Source organism: Corvus hawaiiensis, chromosome 6 (assembly GCF_020740725.1).
Source record: "Corvus hawaiiensis isolate bCorHaw1 chromosome 6, bCorHaw1.pri.cur, whole genome shotgun sequence".
In the NCBI taxonomy this organism is placed as follows: domain Eukaryota; kingdom Metazoa; phylum Chordata; class Aves; order Passeriformes; family Corvidae; genus Corvus; species Corvus hawaiiensis.
The window spans coordinates 4,187,501-4,207,921 of record NC_063218.1 but is presented as its reverse complement, the minus strand read 5'-3'; the positions used below and the strand labels follow the sequence as shown (position 1 = coordinate 4,207,921).

General features: G+C 44.6%; 1 long non-coding RNA gene across 13 annotated transcripts in view; it reads right to left on the bottom strand.

Annotated features, from left to right (window-relative positions):
• LOC125327457 overlaps positions 1-20,421 on the bottom strand; it is a 99,831-nt gene that overhangs the window by 8,170 nt on the left and 71,240 nt on the right. For 6 of the 13 annotated variants that reach the window (XR_007204261.1, XR_007204267.1, XR_007204268.1 and 3 more), the window contains 5 exons: positions 14,031-14,321; positions 10,745-10,909; positions 8,878-9,055; positions 7,196-7,239; positions 6,007-6,190 (listed from right to left, as the gene is read on the bottom strand). This is a non-coding gene — a long non-coding RNA (uncharacterized LOC125327457). Of the gene's footprint in view, positions 1-6,006; positions 6,191-7,164; positions 7,240-8,877; positions 9,056-10,744; positions 10,910-14,030; positions 14,322-20,421 lie in introns of all 13 variants that reach the window. The other 7 variants (XR_007204266.1, XR_007204270.1, XR_007204265.1 and 4 more) reach the window with 6 other exon arrangements.

The window sequence follows — 20,421 nt, the reverse complement described above, 5'->3', positions numbered from 1 at the left end:
CTGCTGTAGCTTTAGGAGGGTGATTTATTTATTTCTTTTAGAAGAAACTCTCCCAAGAAATGTTCAGGTCTGTCAGAAATAAGCAAAACGATTCAGAGTCTTTGATCTGAGTTTTATGGCTTGTTCCCTTTTAAAATTTTATTAGATCCCCTCTTTGATGCTGCCGTGTAGATCGAAAGGCTTGGTTGCTGCATACACTCCACTTTGTTACCAAGGGGTATTTCTGGTTGGTATTTTGGGACTTATAAGGGCTCTGTAGTATGTTAAAAATAGAGAAAAGAGCTTTCAGCCCAGTAAAAAGTGAATTTCATGGAGTGCTGCTGTCACACTCTCCAGGCAAAATACATCCCCGTGGTCCTGGTGCTGCTGATAAAGGTCTCTGCTCCATGCTAAACTCTTAGTTTTCATCCTTTCCTTGTGCTTCCAACTCTCATTCATATAATTCCTGCCCAGCCTCTCCATCTGTTCACGTCAGCTTGAGTGTGGAGTCTGGGGAAAGCTGGAGCTGTAGTTAAATGCCTGTATGAGGGGCTGAAAGGTGGGATAGTGGCACACACGAGGAGCTGAGGTGTGTTTTTGTGCCACCAGCCACCACCACACCCAGCAGCTACCTCCTCAGACAGGTGTGGGTGTTTGGAACCATGTCACTCAGAATTGTACAGAAGAATCTATGGAAAAATCAATTTCTGTTCTCACTCCTAGAGCTTGGTACTGGCAGCACCAGAGTTGTTCCCAATTGCCATCTGTAAAAAAAAGCCTCACAAACCTTTCCTCCCCCATTTAATTTGCAGTTGGCAACCATGTCACTGTAACCATGAGGATCTAAAGATGTAAATGAAACAAGTCTGGCATTACGGAATAACATGGTTTAATGGGCTGACTGATACCTTTGAATTTAAAAAAATTTCCATGAAGCTCTGTAGCATTTATTTAAAAAACTGAAAGGACAGAAAAATTTGACCACAAGCCTTCTTATTTTTACTTTTTTAAAAAAATAAGTCTATTTTATATTACTGTTTTTTTCTTTTCTCTTACCTTCATTTCATTTCATTTCACTTATATTCCAGCAAAACACAGAATCTTGTCTGCTACTTAATTAATTAACTGGGAAGAAACGTGTTTTGGTGGCTTTGGACCAATCTGTACCAAGGCTGGGGCAATGAATTGTCAAAGTGTTGCTCAGAAGCCACCATACCAAAATAACCTCGTGTTCTCACCTGCCCTTAATGGCAATGAATGTCAGAGGTGGAGGAGGGAAATGTGGGCATTCCAGAGCTGTGGAATGATGAAGAGCTCTCCATGCTGGTGCCTAACGTTGCATTCCAGGCACAACCAAGTCTCTCCCACTCCATCTTTTTTTTCCCTTCCTTCTCATTCCCTGATAATGATGATGGGGACTCCTCATGGCAGCGGCGGTTGCAACACAGTTTGAATGCAGCCTGAACAAATCAAAGTATGGGATATCTGGATGTGCAGTTAGAACATTCCATACCTGCCCTGATCCTCATTCCTCTCTTCCCCTCCTGTTCTTTGGTTTGTCCTTGGAAGAAACCAGAAAAATGCCTGGAAGGCAGGGAGTTGTGTTTTCCAAACACGTCCAGGGAAGTTTGAAAAACTCTTTTGGGGTGCAGCCATCTGCCATCACTTTGACTGTGGTTCTTTCCCCAGGGAAAGGGGATAAACTCAGGTGCCATTCAGGCAGTGGGTTTCAAAGTGACTTCCTTTGGCGCTGCCCAGTAGAGCTTCTCACTGGGAAACATGGGTGAGAAGCCCCAGCATCCTTATCCTCATACCCATACCTGTTGCCAGGGTTTAAGCTTTATGGATTTTATTTAGCACTTTATTATTTGGAAATCACCGTTTATTTCCCCTCCCCGCGATAAATTTTCTCTTTTCCACAGAAACAGAGTCATGGAATGGTTTGGATTGGAAGACGCCTTAAAGTTCCAATCCCTCTTCAATGGGGATTGATAGGCAAGGACCTGGGCATAGCATTCCCTGAGCACAATTAAATCCAGGAATCTGCCCTGCAGGACACAGAGCGTGGTGTTGTCCTGTGTTTGGCCAGTGGTGAGCAGAGGGCGGCCCTGGCTTCCAAGGCAGCTAACATAAATAAATAATACGAAGCCCTGGAATGAGTCATTTGTGGGCAGCACACCTGCAACACCCGTCCCACAGCTGTAGGGCTGGAAAGGCAAATAAAACAGCTGTAACTCAAGCCTGGAGGGTGCTGGGGATTCGGGGGAGGGAAGCCAGGCTTTCAAATCGCTGTAACCCAAGGAAGAAAATCATCAGCCTCTATGCTTTTCACAGCACCTGATGACAAAATGGTTTGTGGCTTAGCCATTGTTTAAAGGCCATTCCTCAAATTCCGTGTTTACTGTCAGCAGGGTGAGTTGTGGACTCTGTGACTTTAGCTGTTAATGGGCCTAAACACTTCTGCCAACAGATTAAGCTCTGCTGAAACGTTAAGAAAATTGGCCCAAACAGAGATACGGAGGATTCTTGTTGAGTTGTTGTTTCATTTGCATGAGAATCATTGTCTGCAGACAATGGCACCTCCCTATCACCCGAAGTGTGGGCAATTGGGTGAAACTCATTCAATTTCTGTTAAACGGCAGAAATTGTTTGTTTATTTGTTTCTAGAGGAAAAGAAAAATGCTCATTTTCAGCTTCAAGGAGGAGTAGATCAGAAGTGAAATCCAACCCCCAAATGCCACCAGCTAGTGATGGGAGCTAACAAGATGGGATGACCCAAAAGAAAAGAATTGTGAGAACTCCAAATTAAGTTCTGAGTGTGCTTGAAACAATTACTGTCAGTGGAAGAAGAGGAATAAGCAAAATTAGTCTACTTGGGGAAGGTGAAGAGCAAGTTTCTTTCTAAAAAAGTGAGATGTGTTTTTGCTATTATTTGTGCTGCTGAAGTTCCCAGGTGATCCATATCCTGGTGTTGTTTCCATTTAAATGCTGTCCCAACAGGTACTGCTATTACCTGCACTTCCCCCAGGTTCAGTGTTCAGAAGAGGGTTAATTTGATGCTCAGGTGACATATATTTTTTTCCCCATTTTCCCCTCTGTTGTTAAAAATAATAGCCTGGATTATTTGAATTGTAGCAGCACCTGGAGTCATCAGCCAAGGCTGCAGCCCCCTGGGAGGAGCACTGACCAGGAAAATGGGGAGCTGGTTCTCCAGGGAGCTCCTGGCTCTCAGATGAGGGGAGTCACAGGGATGGAGAGTGAAGGCTGGAGGCCACCTCAGGACTGGGGCACAGGCAGAGAGCCCAGGCATATCTGTGACCCAGGTGAGTGTGTTTGGCCAGGGGTGACTGTGTGCTCAGGGCCACCCCGTGCTGGTGCAAGGAAGGATGGAGCAGCCCAGCACCTTGGGGGCTGTTTTCTGTCCTTATTGCTGATTAGTGACATGGGATTTAATCCCAGCACCATTCGACATTTCCTTTCCTAAGGAGATCCTGCTGTTTTTTTGTTTTTTTTTTTTTTTTTGTTCTTCTAGCCCTGATACTTTTGGCCATCACTGCTGTTCCTGGCAGTTACCTGTGGCTGCTTTAAATGCCACCGGATGTGAGGGGATGTTTACATTTCCCCAATTACATTGTCTTTGAACGGTTCTAAACTTGACTTTGATTAAACACGCTAATAACAAGAGAGGCTCCGGTTTTTTTCTTTTTTTTTTCTTTTTTTATGAATGTCACTTGCTTGAGTTAAAAAGACATGCTCTTAATACTCGCTTTTCATCTAAATCAAGAAAGCAACACTAAGCAAAAAAGTATTTAACTGTAGCATATAGGATTGTAAAGATGGTAATCAGGGACACTGGTAATTGAAGCTTTTGGGGGAGAACCTTTCTTCTGAATCCTTCAGTCTGTTTAATAGGATAAAATTAGCTTGAGTGGCTTGGTGTTTGAAGAGGTTATGATATAATTGGAGCTGCCTCCTGGGTTTGCTGCTGGACAAGGCGATCAGGTGGAGACATGGGAGGGCATGGGAACCTCTGAAGTAGAAGACTCAGCTTCTGCCATACTAATTAGCCTAAATTAGCTATGCCAGTTTTCTGCTTGCTTTTGAATTTCCCTGATAATGCTTTTATCGGGAGGGTAAGAAAAGGAATATGAAAACACGCACAAAGTTCACTGCGGAATGGCAGAAGCGGTGGCAACTGCCGGCGTAAGGCTCAGGCTTATTGCTGCAAGCTTCAAAAAAGAAAAAAAGTCAGGGGGGGAAAAAAAAAGATTGAATAGCATTAGGAAATAACAAATGGATATCAAGTACAACCCCTAGGGATTTAGAAAGTACTATGGCTTGCGCTCTCGAACACGAAAGTTTACAAAACATCTGTAAGAAATTGATTATCTTGAGGATTATACACACATTATTTTGAGGGCAGCCTCCTCCCCCCAAACCCCAGCTTTGCTCTTGAGTGTTTAACCCAAGGTGAAGGAGGCGGTTCTCCTCCAGGCAGAACCAGCTCCGGCACCTCCGCTCGTGCTCCATCATCCGCAAGGCCCGGGAGAGGCTATTTGTGCTTTGTGAGCTGCTGCCATTTTTTAATTCTCACTTCCGACCCTAATTAATCAACTTTAACCATGCAAAGAGATTTGTGGCACATTCAGTATAGCTTGCATAAATCTGTTTTGATTGAAAATGTGCGAATGGGAAAGAAAATAAGGAGGCGTTTTTTATGTTTTCTTTCTGTCCTGGGTGGATAGGGATGGATTCTTTTGCCAGCAGATGAAGCAAGTCAGGAGAGGACTTCTTCAAAGGCATGTTAGAATGCATTTTCACAGAAAAAAATAGCTCCATCCCTGGGGAAGAGTGGAGACTATGGGGAGATACAGTTTTTTCCTTCCCGACTAGTACCAGCCTTGGTTTGGGGACAGATATTTGGGGCCACAATTGTCCATGTCTCTCATTGCACATTCAGATATTAGAAACTGCAGGAACAAGCCTCACATCAGCAATCTGCTCTCCTAGCAGGGTCCACTGGCTCCAGGAGGCCTCCTGTCACTGGATGAGAGGGCAGAATGAGGTTCTGCAAGATCTGCTGGACACCCTCTGAGGGTGCCATGGTTCAGGATCTCTCAGGCAGGAATGTTCTTATGTTTCCCATGAGCCATTCTTCCACCCAGTGCCCTTTCTCCCCACCAGGCTGTCCCAGGAATGTTTTGTAAAGACTTGTGTGAAATTAGGAGAGGATTTCAAGGTCATTTAAAGAGCAGAGTTTGCAAGGCTTACCCAAACCTTGGTTTGCTCATGGTTTTCCACTGTATCCCCTGGGTCACATCCAAGGTTTTTAAACAAAATTGTGTCAACTCCATAGTTAGAGGAGGATAATGGGGAAGGGAGTTGATCTGAGGGACTGTAATGCACAAGGAGTGACTTGTGCTCCAGAGGACCATTTCTAGTAAAGCTGGACTTGTTTAAACACATTCTGCATCTCAGCACAAGAAAACCAATCTGAAGGCACTGTGCTGTTACTATTCATCACTGTCTGCTTTCCATGGAAAATCAATAGGGATATCAGGGTTTAAAAACTCAGCTAAGCTATTTTATTGTATTTTATCTCATTCTTTCTGGAGAGGCAATTGGCTGAGCTCACATTTCTAACAACTGCTTGAGAATGAGTTTGGAAGACCCAGTAAAATGAATTTCCTTCACTGTCTCCTCCATGTACAGGAAAATTGCTCTTTGGGTCCCCTCTTAGCTGGGGTGTACCTGGATCTCAGTGGAAAATACAGTTCAGATTCTGGTTTTTAGGGCAATGAATCTGTCAGGGAAAGAGAATGATTTTTGACTTCTCCTCTTCAGGCTTCCACACTCTCACAACACTTGTCCAGGCTTTTTATCAGGTGCAAACACCTGAGCCCCACAAGCCCTTCAGCTCTGGCACACACATTTTACGTGTTCACTCGAGTGCCTGCACACAGACAAGTGTTGGAGCAGCTTCATCTCCCGCCCCTGTGGGCCCCAAGGCAGCACCCTGGGTATTACCTGCTCAGCTGCTTCACATGTGTTATTGGGGGTTGGAGCCTGCAAATGTTTCTTCACAGGAGCAGCATCACTCTTGTGACCAAGTCCTCCTCACACAGATCTTGCAGAGATGGGTTTTTATCACTCCACTCAGTCTCTTTACATTCACAGGGTTTTCTTTTGCACGGCTTGTTGGCTCATCCAGCTACAGAATAATGACAGTGAAATTGTTTTTAAAACCTCCTCAGTCCAAAACCTGGATTTTTAAGCTTGCTGCTCTAAATTCTGCAAGGAAAGTATTCTCTTCTTGAAAAGGGTAACAGCCAGATTAGATTCTTGAGAGCTGAGGGGAATCATTCTTAATTAGAGAAAAAAGAACCAGGAAATCTTCCTGGGTTTTTTTCTGTCAGACTTTCCTCTTTGGAACACTATCCTCATTTGATAGAAATGTTTAACTGGTAGGAACCATGAGGCAAACTCCTGAATGACAGAGAGCTGAAGAAGGCACCATAAGCTGTTGTCCTTGAAACCAGTGGTGATTTTCCCTTTGACATCGCAGGGCACGTTATCCAGCATAGCCCAGGTCCAGACAGTTTTATTCTGCAGCCAGCAGTGATTCCTACTCAGAAAAGACAGAACTGTTCCCCAGAGGAGCTGTGCAGCATGGAGAAAACCTTGTACACGTTAAAGGCTGAACCACAGCCCTACCAGAGCCAGCATGAAGCCTCTCAGTGGTCCCAGCAAAGCAGAATTCCATCATCAGTGACCAGGCTGACCACACTGATGAAAATCTAGAGAAAATGTGGTTGAGCAAATCAGCTCTGACCCAGCCTTGAACCTATTTGAGCAGAGGGGGCTTTGCTCAGTTCATGGCACAAAAGTATTTATCCCTTCAGTCCTTCTCTGCTCTTGCTGTTGTACCCAGGAGAGAAAAGAGCTTCAGAGCATGAAGCAGCTTTTTGGGAGAGCTCCCTTCTGTGTGGGCAGTGCCTCCAGCTCCCCTGATAACAGAGAGGCATTCCTGCTGTGCTTCCTGCTTGTCCTTGCCATGACTCCTGCAAGCCAGATCTGCTCCTGTTCAGGCCACACGATACACAATAAAGCAAGAATAATTTCAGCAGTTTTTGCTGACCCTTGAGCTGAACCCAAAATACCCCTCAGGTCTGACAAATGGGTCACCTTGCTGATGTCTGATCTGCAAGCAGTGTACCTTTGGCTGGGATGTCCTAGGAGCATGATGATGTGAAGTCAGGACTTTTGGGGGGAAGAAAGAGAGAAAGAGAAAAGAAAGAAAGAAAAATTTAAAAAAACAAGGATGGAAAGAAAAAAATCAAGGTATTACTGGCTAAAGACACAAGCACTGATTGGTAGGGAGTGTTTGAACCCATCCTCAAGGCCACACCACAGTTGCAGAAGGGCAGGAGAGATGGAGCTCTGTTCCGTGGGCACAGCAGGAGGAGAATCCCCAGGTCCCATTCCTCCATTCTCCCAACAACCCAAAAGACAAAGCCATACGAGGCTGTTCTCCACCCTCCACAAGGTGCTTTCTGGCTTGTGCCTCCATCTCTCTGCACACCCAAGACCTGCGAGAGACAGAGGTAATGCGTGACCCTGCTGCAGATGTGCTTCCTTCTCCCTTCCAGGAGTAAGGACCTTCAATCCCAGTGTGCTGAGCCTGTTGGGTAGGTGGGGGGAAAAATCCCCTCTGCTTAAACCAATTCCCTCAAGTCTCTGAGGAGCAGCAAACAGCAGCAGCCCCAAAGTGTGTGTGGGATCCAAGAAGCTTTCAGCTCAGCACAGCACGAGGGGGGGCAGGCTCAGCAATGAGAGTCCCTCCTTGGCTCCATCAGGCAATACAGCAAACAAGTCATGTCTCTTAGAAGAGGGAAAATCTATTTCAGAGCTCTCTCTTTTTTCTGTGTGGGTGCTTATCTCTGGTCACTGCTGTTCACCATGTAGAGAAGTCTCTGTGGCACGCATTTCTGAGAGGGCAAACTGTCTAAAATTAGCTGTTAGTTTAAAATAAGAGACTGTGCAGTTCTCCAGGGAGGGGCATTCATCCTCCAAAGGAAACTGTCAAGGATTGTTCAGGATTACTCTCCAGCTGTTCAGGACTGCTGCATTCTTTTAAATTATAATGTCAACATGTCACAAATAATATGGAATGACAATGTCTAATTTCTGTCCTGTGAGGAATGAAAAGGAAGGGAAATTGCTAGCATACTAGATACACACCAGATTTGAAAGACCACGTAACCTTTCTAGGTGGCTGTAGGAGAATAATTAGCCAAAACATTAATGCAAATGTAATTTTCTAGCTAACCTCTGAAATCTAGAGGCATTATATTAAGCACTCCAGACTAATGCTCTCCAGAATAGTTTGTGTTATCTCTGGGGCCAAGGGATGTAGCAACTCCTCCACTGGTTGGATTCTTTATGTTGAGTAGCTGGAGGTTTATTTCCCAAAAGTGCTTGCTACCAGCACTGCTGGCTTTGAGGGAGGAATTTCAATGCCAAGTTGCATGAATTGCTTATGTGGAAGTGTCCAAGCCCAGGTTGGACAGGGCTTGGAGCAACCTGGGATAGTGGAAGGTGTCCCTGCCCATGGCAGGGGGTTGGAATAAGCTGACCTTTAAGGTCCCTTCCAACCCAATCCATTCCATGATTCCATGAATGTGGAAGAGGTCGTAGTTATTACTGACCTTCACACCCATGAGCAGCCCACTGTGAATTTATCCCCTCAAAAAACATGAAATATTTACTGACTGTGTGAGAACACAGGAAATAATGAGGTTATTGCTGTTCATGGGCAGCTTGCATCACGTACATGCATATTCCATCTAAATTTTAATACAGACCACCAAGAGGAGGGAGGTTTTTAACAGATTTTACCTGGCTTTTTAGGTAGTTGTAGCTCTGAGGACTGAAGCACACACCCAGCCTCGGTTATGAGGTGAATTTCTGGGACTCAGCTGAAGAACAGGCAATTCATGAAGTTGTGGTAACATTCTTTCAATCAGATGCCCACATCCAGAGCTTAAACATTCTCTCAAGCTCTCAGGATGGCTGCCTATAAAATATAAACAATGCAATATGAGCAAGAAGTGTCCCAAGGTACACATTTTAATGCTCACATTCTGTGCAGTGCTGTATATTTTTCACGTTTAGTTAAAAAAATAAATGAAACAGAAAGAATCCAACATGTTTTGCATTCCCTTGCAACAGGAAGCTGCTTTGATAAAACCTACAAATGATCCATATTGATATTAACTTCTTCTTTTTTTTTTTTTTTTGTAAACTTAATTTGAATTTAGAAAGTCTCTAAATGATAATTGAATCACAAGTCTGGATTAGGATTCTAGCAGCAACACTTGACTTGGTCAAAATCACTGTTATGAAGAGATGCAATTTTTACACAGTACTTCACATTGATTAAGTAATGTGCGAAAATGGAAAAAAAGCATTCGAATCTTAATCATAGTAATTTGCATGAAATAAAAGTCTCTGTCAAGGGAATGCACATTATAATAACTCCTGGGTGTTTTGGTTGCATCAGTGAGCAAAGAAGTTGCGTGCATTTTTTTTCTTGTCCTGATATGCGAGAATTTCCTCTATTTTTAGTGTACCTTTGATTATGTGAGAATTTAGAAATATGGTTTTGTAGTCAGTGAGAGACTGTGAGACAAACAGGTATTTTAAGAGCAGCCAGGGTTCCCAGCTGATTGGCAATGTGCATACCTGAACGGAGCACAGAACTGTAAACCAGGATGTTGTAAACACAGGGAACTCAGTTTGAAGCTAATTAAGGCTCATTTGGTTTCGACCTGCATCAAACAATAGCACTAAATCAGAAAAGCAGATGCATTTTGGAAGCTACTGAACTGAAGAACCTTATCTGGAGCCCAGTGGAGTCAGCAGAGACCTTCTCACTGACTTAAGCCAATCAAGCCTTAGAAATGTTGGCGTTTATTTACACAAATTGGTCTGGAGTAAAAGGGGTTTGGGAGGCAGTCCCCGCTCCGTTGGGTGCACACATCAGTGCTGCTCCGTGCCGTGCTGGTGGCACTGTTGTCTGTCACTGAAGCAGACCTTGGGCACATTTCCCTGGCCGGCGTGACCATTGTGCAACCTGTTTTATTTTAAAGAGTTGCTATTTCAAAAATCAATGGGCATCAGCTGCTAATTACAGAAAATCTATGCCTTGGCCCTTCAGCAGGTTTTGCGTTTTTCCCACTCACCCCCCTGCTTCTGCTACGGATTGGCAGCTCAGATCTGTAGCCATAAGTGATGATACCCCACACCAGACCCCTTTTTTACATCTTTGGGACTCTGAGCAGCCTGATCCAGTGGAAGGTGTCCCTGCCCGTGGCAGGGGCTTGGAACTGGATGGTCTTGAAGATCCCTTCCAACCCCAAACATTCCATGATTCTATGGTCCCTTCCAGTTCCCTCCAGGGTAGACTTTGCCATGTGGAGTTTCTGGTGAATGGTCTTTGCCCAATGACACCTGGATTCCCCCCACTGATCTGGAGATTAATCTGATGCTGATCTTCCGACAATGTGAGCAAATAGAGGGTTATTTAAAAAACACTTTCTGATTGGGAGCTCATTTGTCCCAGAAATGTGACTTTTGTGGGTGGGAGGTGTTTGTCCTGAATGAAAGTCTGAGAATTTGAACCTCTTCTTCATCCTCCAATAATCTTAAAGAAGGACAGGGGCTCTGCAGCATTTATGAACTGTCAAACAGCTGGGTATTTTACCTTTCTTAGGGCTTTGCACTTGGTCCAAATGCTCCAGGCATGAGATTTTGCCATTTTCTCTTTCCTTTCTGCAAGCTGTGCTTATAACGGGGGGCAGGTTCAAAGACTGCTTTGGAGGAGGGCCTTTTTTTTTTTTGAGGCATGCTGTATAAAATCTGTTGAGACCTGTGGAAGTCACGGTGATATCACTGCCTTGTATCAGGAGGGGTATTTAGTTATCCCCAGCCACAATATCATTTGGGTAATTGCTTCTTGCAGGGGATCAAGGCAGGTGTGGGAGGAAAAAAGTAATGAACAACTAAGCTTGGAAAGGAAACGTAGGTTGAAGTTTATCTCTTGTTGCTGAAGCTGCCAGTTAAGCTGGGAGCAGGAGGGGGGCTTGTTTGGGATTTATTCTGGGGGAGAAAGGCACTGCTGTCTTCAGAGTGAGATGAGATCAAGTTCTGCCTGCAATGCCTCTTACATGTTGTAGTTGCAGGCCAGGAGATTTTTTTACATCAAAATAAAGGAATGGATGGACCTGCACTTATAAGAGAGTTGGCATTCCTACAACAAGCATGTAGGTTGATAAGGATTTTCTTTATTCTTTTCAAAAATAACCTTTCCTGTGAAATGCAAGCTCAAGAACATTATCGGTTACATAGAGAAATCACATGAAAGGCTGCATTACAATAATGAAGAAAAGAGATTCTGAGACGAGAGCAGCAGCAAAGGTACTCGGTGCCTCCTTGGCTTCAGCTGCTCCTTCTCCACACAGCTGAGGGTTTCAAACCTTGGGTTTTGGCAAAATCCTGCTTGAGAGGGGAAATTGGTGCACACAAACCACCTACCAGGCGTGATACTGGGATCCCATCCTGCTTCGCCCAGGGAGTATCCAGTGTGTGGGGGCAGCCTCAGGGTGTGGGAGATGTGTTATGGTAATGGGGGTATCTCAGTTTATGGGCTGAGGGGGATGATCATTTGCCATCCTGTGTTCTTCTTAATTTGGGAACGTGCCCCATATCAGAGGGTATTGATGGGGTGAGGACCACATCCCAGGTCCTGCAAATGCAGCCTTGGTGCTTTAACGAAGGGGAGTCAAACCTACTGCTCTCAGAAACCATCCTAAAGAAAGGGGAAGAAGAAATTCATAAGAAGTAATCCTATTAATTAATGCCCAAATCCTGGTCCCTGTGCACAGCCTGTGGAAATGCTGTGTGTGTGAGGGAGAGGAGGCAGAGGAAGGGAAGGGAACACCACCTTCCTCCTCCTCCTCCTCCTGCTTTCTGGGCTGCTAGCTCTGCTCTGCCCAAAGTAGTCCCAGCAACTCCCACCAAGTGCCACCCAGCTCAGGGCTTTGTGTCTGGCCCCAGGTTGTCCTTGCAGGACTGTGGTCAGGAGCACACAAGAAATCAGGGTGAGAAAATAGTGTTTTCTCTTCCCAAGGCAGTGATGAAGGTATTTTGTGTGTCCGTATAGAGAGGGGCAGCTACCTCATGAGACCCTCCCAGCCCGGCATCCTGATGTCCTCTTTGGGCATTGGGATCCTGATATATTTCAGGGGACAATCCAGATGCACCAAGTCAGGAAGTGTGGAACATAATAATATCTGTATGCCTGAGATGGTCTGAGGACATTGGGAGTACATGGAGTAGGAAGGATTCTGGCTTTGCAGAGCCCAGTTAGAATCCTGGTGGCAAGAGGTCTAGGAGAAATGTGTTAAAGTGGCTAAGACTCCCTCTTCAACTGCTCCCTAAAGCCAGAAGAGTGGGCAAGGCTTTCCAAGTGGAGAGTCCTTTGCTCTGGAAGTGATATCTCCTGGTGAGTCGTCAGAACTCCTCTCTGACTCCAGGTACAAGTCTTTTTTCCACAAACAGTGCTGAACTGTGCCTTTTCCCTCAACAACTGCAGTCTTAAAATCTGCAGCCCAATTTCAACCAATTTGATGGAGGAGCACAAGGGCTGCTCAATTTTTCTAAATATTTAGTAATTTTCCAGTTGGGAATGTCTGTGCTGAACTCATGGAGAACACAAAAGGAAGGAAAACACACAGAAGGTGTGTTGGGAAGGGACTGGGGACTGGGGGTATCAGTCTGTAGGAATCCCACGTCATCAGTTCCCAGGCTGGGAAAAGAGCTTCTTTGAATGGTTTTCCTTTAATTGCAGATGATTTCCACAAGTCCTCATTTGCTGGAAGTTCAGAATATGATCTTTAACAATCAGGAACCATTCCCTGCAAGGAAATGTTTAGACTCCCAGCTCTGCAATGCTGCCCTGCTAAGGAAGTGTAGCGATGAGCAATAGTGGTAATAAATAAATTACCCAGAGAATTTAAAATCAGCTGTGAAAGCAGCTACCCTTGGATGGAAACACATTTATGGAACCTGCTCCTGGTGCAGGAAGCAGCAAACACAGAGAGTGACAGGTGATATTTGGCTTTTGAGCACATATTTCAGAGAGCTGCACTTCCCATTCATAGGAGCCATCCTTTCTTTTGAGCTCCACTTCCTGTTCTTCTTATTAATCCACAGATTCTTCCCTTTGCTAAACCAGGAATTCAGGGCAGATCCCTGGAGAATTGCTCAAGTCTTGGATCCCCAAGCCCGTTCAGGCTGTAGGATGCCACAAGAGCAGTGTGATCCCTGCAGGGTTTTTAGCAACATCCCTTCTTCTAACCCTGCTTGAGCAGCTCTGTTTTTAAGGGGTGCAGGAACTGGTATTAAGTTATTCTGAAGCATCATTAGCTCTATTTACTGAGCCTTTAGATGTGTGAGTGACTGCAAACATCTGGAACGAGCAGGTGGAATTCCACTGTACTTGCTGTATACATTTCTACTTTAATGGTGTTTGGCTTCTCTTTTAATTGAACAACAATTCTTCCCGCAGACCCAAATGTTACTACAGGCATGTCTGAATTTAATTTGACTGGCAGTGAGTTAAAAATTATTATTTCAGAGGAATTTTTGATGTTAACTAATGAGGCATCCTTTCCTGTACATATTCCTGCCATTTCAGGCTGCTTCCCCGAGGAAGCAGAGGCTCTACAGTACCATTGTCCACCTGGCAGATTGTCCTAGACACTTTTGACCTTGCTGGTGAGCAGGCTGGGGCCAGGCTGTGGTGGATGTGGTGCAGTGGAGAGGTGGAAGACACATAACTATTCACAGGGCACCTGCTGCTGAGCTGGGCTGTAGCCCCAAGCACCTCTTGTTGCTGCGTGGCTTTGCTGTGCAAGGTCAGCCACATCTGGTGGGCAAAACTGCGGACATGGAGTCTCATCTGAGTGGCTGAAACCAACAGGACTCACCCAATCCTACTCCACAACAGAGCTTTTTGGTCTGTGGGAACCTCCACTTTTACAACTCTTTCACCTGGTGAGCTTTTGACTTGAGCCTGATGATTCATCCGAGGTGAAAGTCCTGGTCCTGTGGCTGTTGGCTCCCAGTTCTTTCTCTGCTTGACTTCATGTCAGTGGGGAAGAGCAGTAATTCCCTGCTCCATGCTGGAGCAGACGTGTCCAAGCTCTCATCTTGTTCATCACCACCCCGTAGCTGGACCAGAGCACTTCTGGACCCTTCCACTTTCAAGCAGGACAGCACTGGGAAGGGAAACATTATTTTCAGCTTAAATAGGAGGAGAGCAGCAGCCATCAGTCTCCTTGGGGTGAGTTATTCAGGCTGCCTCCTGCCCTTTGAGGCCTCTTCCCATTGGGGTCCCTTCCCCCCTGCCATGTGGTCCTGGGAGAGGGGCCCTGGGGGGAGTCACGGGGTTTCCCTGCCCCTGCTCAGCCTCGTTCCCCATCGGTTGTTTTGTGTTCTCCTGCATGGGGAAGGACCCTCGGGTCCTGTGATTGAGCAGTTCCTCGGCAGAGCCCCGGCCATGCAGCTGGGGAAATAAACATCTCTGAAACATCTACCAAGAATCAGTCCATATATATTTCTTTTCCACTGGCCTCGTTGAGGCCACGTACACGTGTTGCAGTATCCCCACTGTAACATCTTCCCAGGCACCTTCAGCAATTCTGCAGGAGCAGGAGTTGTCTGATTTACACCAATCACCTTTGCTGTTTTTTCACAAATTTACCAGTCTGCAAAATTCTGTCTCAGAAAGATGGGGAGAGAATTTTTGCAAGAGTATGGAGGGATGGGACAAGGGGGAATGGCTTCAGAGTGAAGGGTAGGTTTAGGTTAAATATCAGAAAGAAATTCTTCCCTGTGAGGGTGGGGAGGCCCTGGTAGAGGTTGCCCAGAGAAGCTGTGGCTGCCCCATCCCTGGAAAGGTTCGAGGTTTGATGGAGCTTGGAGAAACATGGTCTAGTGGAACCCCATGGCTGGAGGTAGGAACCAGATGATCTTTAAGGTCTCTTCTGTGCTCCTATGACTGTATAATACATTCATTTTTACCACTTGCAGTTGTTGCGGGTTTTTATCATAGCTAGTAAAAAAATCAGGAAAATGATCACAGTTTCCAGTCATGTGGTGGCTGTTGCCCACCATCACCTCTTCCCCATGTAGGTGAAAGTTGGGCTAAAGGAGAAGGAATTCAGACATCCCACTGGTGTTTTTAACATCCCCCCTGAGGAATTCTCATTAAATGTGTGGCACATCTGATGAGGCCACTGGGAGGATGCTGTCCCTCGTGCTCATGGAATGCCATATGATATCTGGGAATCCTTTCCTCCTTTTCAGCCAAGTGTCCCTGCTAATATCAACCCCCTCAAGGTGCTGCAATGGCTGATTAAGTCATCCTTGTCAACTGCCTTCTGATCATCAGGAGATCCAAAATATTAATTGCTGGTGTGATAATGAGAAGTTAGGATGCAATGGGAAATGCAGATCTCTGCACCTGTTTGCTTAACTGGATTTCCACTGTTCAACAAAACCCACCCATACATGCTGGGGAAAGTACAAATTTTCTTGCTACAAACAACTCACTCCAGTAATTTTTGCCATTTGGAGGAAACTATTATTTTTCATACATATTTCTTATCTTTATAATTGATTTTTTAATATTAAATTGCAAGTTTTGCCATTACCTTAACTGTGACTTTATTTATTTTGTGATGGTAGATTCTTAAAATGGACTGTGTCCTTCCAAATCCACTTTCCTTATTCCACCCCCCATACATATCTCAGTTATTATTTCTTGTGTCAAGATAAGACCAGCTCTGATTTGCAGTTGAAGGTTGCTCCTTGTTTCACCCCAAGGATTTAGCTGGAATTCCTCACATGGTGGTACCCAAATAACTCATTGCTCCTCAGAGATAGGTCCTGCTCAGTTCCTCCTTGACCTCTACAGCTTCAAGCATCTCTCAGGTCTAGTGAATATTAAACTATTTATACAAAATAAATGGTGTTTTGAGCCTGAGCTGGAAGATCTCTACCTCCAAGGCAGTAGATGGGTAATCAGCGTGTTCAGCTGCTTGGGGAGACCCAGATTTGTGTCTTTCTGCTGAGTATTTGAGCCTGGTCCCTCCCTAGCTGAAGCCAAGAGGGATCAGTTTCTCTCCAGAACAAAACAGAATCACAGAATCTGCTGAGCTGGGACTCACAAGGATCACCGAGTCCAACTCCTGGCCCTGCACAGGACCATCCCCAAGGGTCACACCATGGGCTCAAGAATGTTGTCCAAACACTACAAAACATTGAGAAAAAAGTTAAAAATGTGAAAGAAAGGTGCTGAATATCGTACAAGGATGGAGCAGAGTGGGGCTGCCAGGCCGATCCGAGCAGGCTGTGCCGTGTGTCCCTCCTTTCCCACGCTGCATTCCCAGCGGGCCCCCTCCAGCATCCACACCTGCTCCCACCACACACCGGAGCCTCCTGGCCTGGGCGGTGGTTTTGTGTTTGCACAAAAAAAGGTGAGCAATTACTAAGCCACACCTCCGCACACAGCTTCTCATGCCTCTAAAGTTTCTAAAGCCCCGAGTATCGGGTTCCCAAAATCACTGCTGCCCAGGAGGGACGTGTTGCACAGGCTGCACGGATTTTGGGAACCCGACGGCAGAGCTGGGCTGCTCTATGCTACTTTTGAACTATTATGTTATTCGGACTTCTTTTTCCACTTTCTAACCTAGTTTTTAAAGAATATTTTAAAGACAGTCTTTGTTTTTAAGGGCATTAACTATGGTGCTTTTTGCTTGCCGTTTGATTTTAATGGCATCCTTTGCCTGTCTTTTTCTTTCTTTCTTTCTTTCTTTCTTTCTCTCTCTCTTTCTCTTCCTCCCTTCCTTCCTTCCTTTCTTCCTTCCGAATTCCTTCCTTCCTTCCTTCCTTCCTTCCTTCCTTCCTTCCTTCCTTCCTTCCTTCCTTCCTTCCTTCCTTCCTTCCTTCCTTCCTTCTCTCACTTTTACCCATGTTTTAATGCAAAACAGGCCCTTTCCTACTAACAGCAGCTGACATCTGGTTTTCCATCCCTCTGAACCCAGCAGTGCTGCTGCTCCAAGACTCAGCTGGTTGGAAACCTATAGGCAGCAAACATTTACATTCAGCATGTCTAACATCATCTGGGACTTAAACCCAGAATGCTGGTGATGCATAGAGATAGATATTTAGTCACATCAAAGCTATTTGCTAATTGCAGACACTCCATTCTTGTTTAATGTTTCATGTGCAAGATTAGTTGGTTGATTTAATTGGTTCAGCAAAACTTATGTTTTAAGGCAAAACATTAGTTAAGATGTAATGTATTCCCTTATGGAAAATTCCCATAAAACTGAGTACATCAGTTTGTGCTCTGTAATTCTGGTTTTGATGCTGTAGTCTGTCTGCCTACAGAACTGAATAAAAACTCCATTTTTTTTATTGGAACTCTACCATTTAATACCAATCCAGCGAGGTATTAAGTTTTGTAGGATTGTTATAGACAAAAAGTCATATGACAGGGTTATAATTGTTGTCTAGAGTATGTTTTAGTTGGGTCTGTATTATATAAATTGGTTTGTAATATATGAATGGATTTGTAATTTAAACTGACACAGAAAAGGAATAAAAAGGGATGCTAGGGTGCCATGCGTATAATTCGTATGAAGTCCATGTCCAGAACTGCATGTCTACAGGAATATTTCAAATTTCTGCGCAAATATATCTGTTCATACATGTCTGAGTGACACAGGATCAATGTAAACCTCTACATGTGTGTCCTGTTTATGTTCACAGACAAAACCTGCTGGTGCAATACAGGTTGCACAGGAGGTTCATCCAGACTCAGCATTTCACCAGAAAACACCCCAAGTCTTTGCCAAGCTTCCCAGCAGCTCTGCCCAGGCTTCAGGGAAGAGCCAAATTTTAGATCCTTGGCCCACATGAGGGAGGACAAATAATTCGATCCCAGCACTGGAGTCAACCATGAGCATTGGGAACCCACAGATGAACTCCCCTAGAATGGTCAGGGATTTCCATTATGCATTTTTTCCTGAAAAGCTTCAAGAGATTCTGAACTCATTTTGCTGCTAAAGGAACATTTTTGAAGCCCAAACCCTCAGTATGTTTCCCTGTCTCTATATGAATATTAAAATGTTGAGTACATGGACCACCAAAAGTTTGTTTAGCTTGAAGTTAGAGATTTGTTTTGCTTAGAATTGAGTCTCTTGATATTTGGCTGATCTCTTTGTACTGGCTTTTATCTTAATTGCTTTTTAAGCTATAATTATGGTGCCACATCCACATGGCTGTAACACCACTGTAGTTTAAGTTGAGCGCATTTCTATTGCAACTTCTATTTTTAAGTGTTTGGTTTTTTTAATTCAGATGTGAAATTTACATACTGCAGCCATGAAACTTAGCAAACAAAGTCTAAGCAGGGGGAAAATCCTTTTTTTATGATGTTTGAGAAAATAAAATAATTTTCTGAATATTTAAATAGAGGCAAAAAAAAATTAAATTAGTACTCTCCAGTGCTGCAATTAAGAAAGAGGAAATATGCTCCATTTAAATATCCAGCTGAAATTCTGCATGCCATTACCCCATAAATAGAGACTTACACATTTTAATGTGTGTATACCAAAGCCATATTGACACTGCAGACTATCATTGCTCCTTAAGGAAATGTCATGGGCTTTCCTTTCTTGTTTGAACGAGCTGTGAATTTATAATTCTTCCAGCCAGTTGGTTTTAATAAGGTATCACTCCGTTATTCACATTTAAACCGTTCTCTAAGTACCTATTTAAAGACTAAACCACATCAATCCATTAGGCCACTAATGCAACCCAGCTTTTAAAAGGTCCACGCAGGGCTGTTAGCACAGTGTCCTGCCAGCCCTAATCCCCCTCCCTGCAGAAACATTCCTTCTTTTTCTTCGTTTGGGAGAAAGAGAATGTCAAGCCACTGTTTCATGGCATCCCTTTCTGCACACAGACTAAGGAAATAACATCACGGCTGTGTCCAGGGTGGGTGAAAGAGGGAGGCACTGCTTCCACCTGCCCACCTCATCCATGTTATTAATCCCACTAGGGCATATGCTGAATTTCTGCAGCATTCTGGGAGTAAATTGAGATTTATCCATCTACAGGCCTTGGGGATGGCTTCTTGCCCCCTTATCATGTGAGAATAATGCCATACTATGCAAAAGAAGATCGTTTACATACAAACACACTTAATATTGGATTTCTCTGGGTGCTTCTGTCCCAATCTTATCAAAAAAGGGAGATCTGTTGTGTTGGGCTCCTGTCTGATTGGGGGACAGATCAGTTGTAAGCAAACGAAAGTTATTCCTATTTTTAGCCTTCTCACTGCGCTAATTTTAGGTCATTTTACAAGCGCCAAAGGCAAGGTTCCTGGTAGACTTTTTTTTTTTTCCCCTTAAACTATGCAAAAAAAAAAAAAAAAAAAAAACAAAAAAAACAAACAAACAAACAAAAAACCAACAAATATCCCAGGCTGCAGAAGCGACCGGGAAAACTCTCGTTGCACGCAATCTGTTCGGAGCGAGATGAGAACAAATTCGCCACCGCTCTGTTTTCCTTCCATCAGAAAATCCCTCTGAGCAGGTGTTTACTCCCCCCCCCCAGCCATTATTTTCTGCTCCTTTTCTGTGTAAATAACGTGCCTTTCTGCGGAGGGAAAAGGTGCCTTTCCCTGCAGTCGCAGCTCTGGGCAGCATGAAAAGCTCCCCCTCCCGACCCCCCATGGCTGGGGACACTTTCCCCAGCTCCTCCCGCTGCCGCCACAGCAGATGACGAGGACCTGAAGCCTTCCCAACAATGTATTGCCCGAGATGCTGCCACTCCATAACTCTCCCAGCCATTTCCAGCCCCTCAATATTCCCCCCCCCCCACCACCACTGCCACCCCAAGCACCTCCTTTGTGCTCCATTCAAGGTTTTTCTGAAGTGAGACAATCTTTCCCATTTTTTTGTCTTCTGTCTGCATCAAAGTTAGGACTTTGTTAGGGATTCGTGCTATCGGCATCTGTTACCTCTTTTTCTCAGGGGCTAAGGAGGAGGCTGCTGTAAGGCTGAAAAAGGCTCTCATTCAGCCTGCAATTGCTTCTCTTTGCTTTCCTGTCACACTGTCAACCTCAATCAGAAGGCAATGAAAGTGATACAGAAGCAAAGCTTTGCTGCCTCCTCCTAGAACAAAGAGCGTCCCATAGCCTAGTACAGATTTCACATCCAATTTAACTCTTTGGAAAAGGATTTCAGGAAATACATAGTCAAGAGTTGAAAAAATGGAGTTGGGTCTACTATAAAGGCTAAAAGT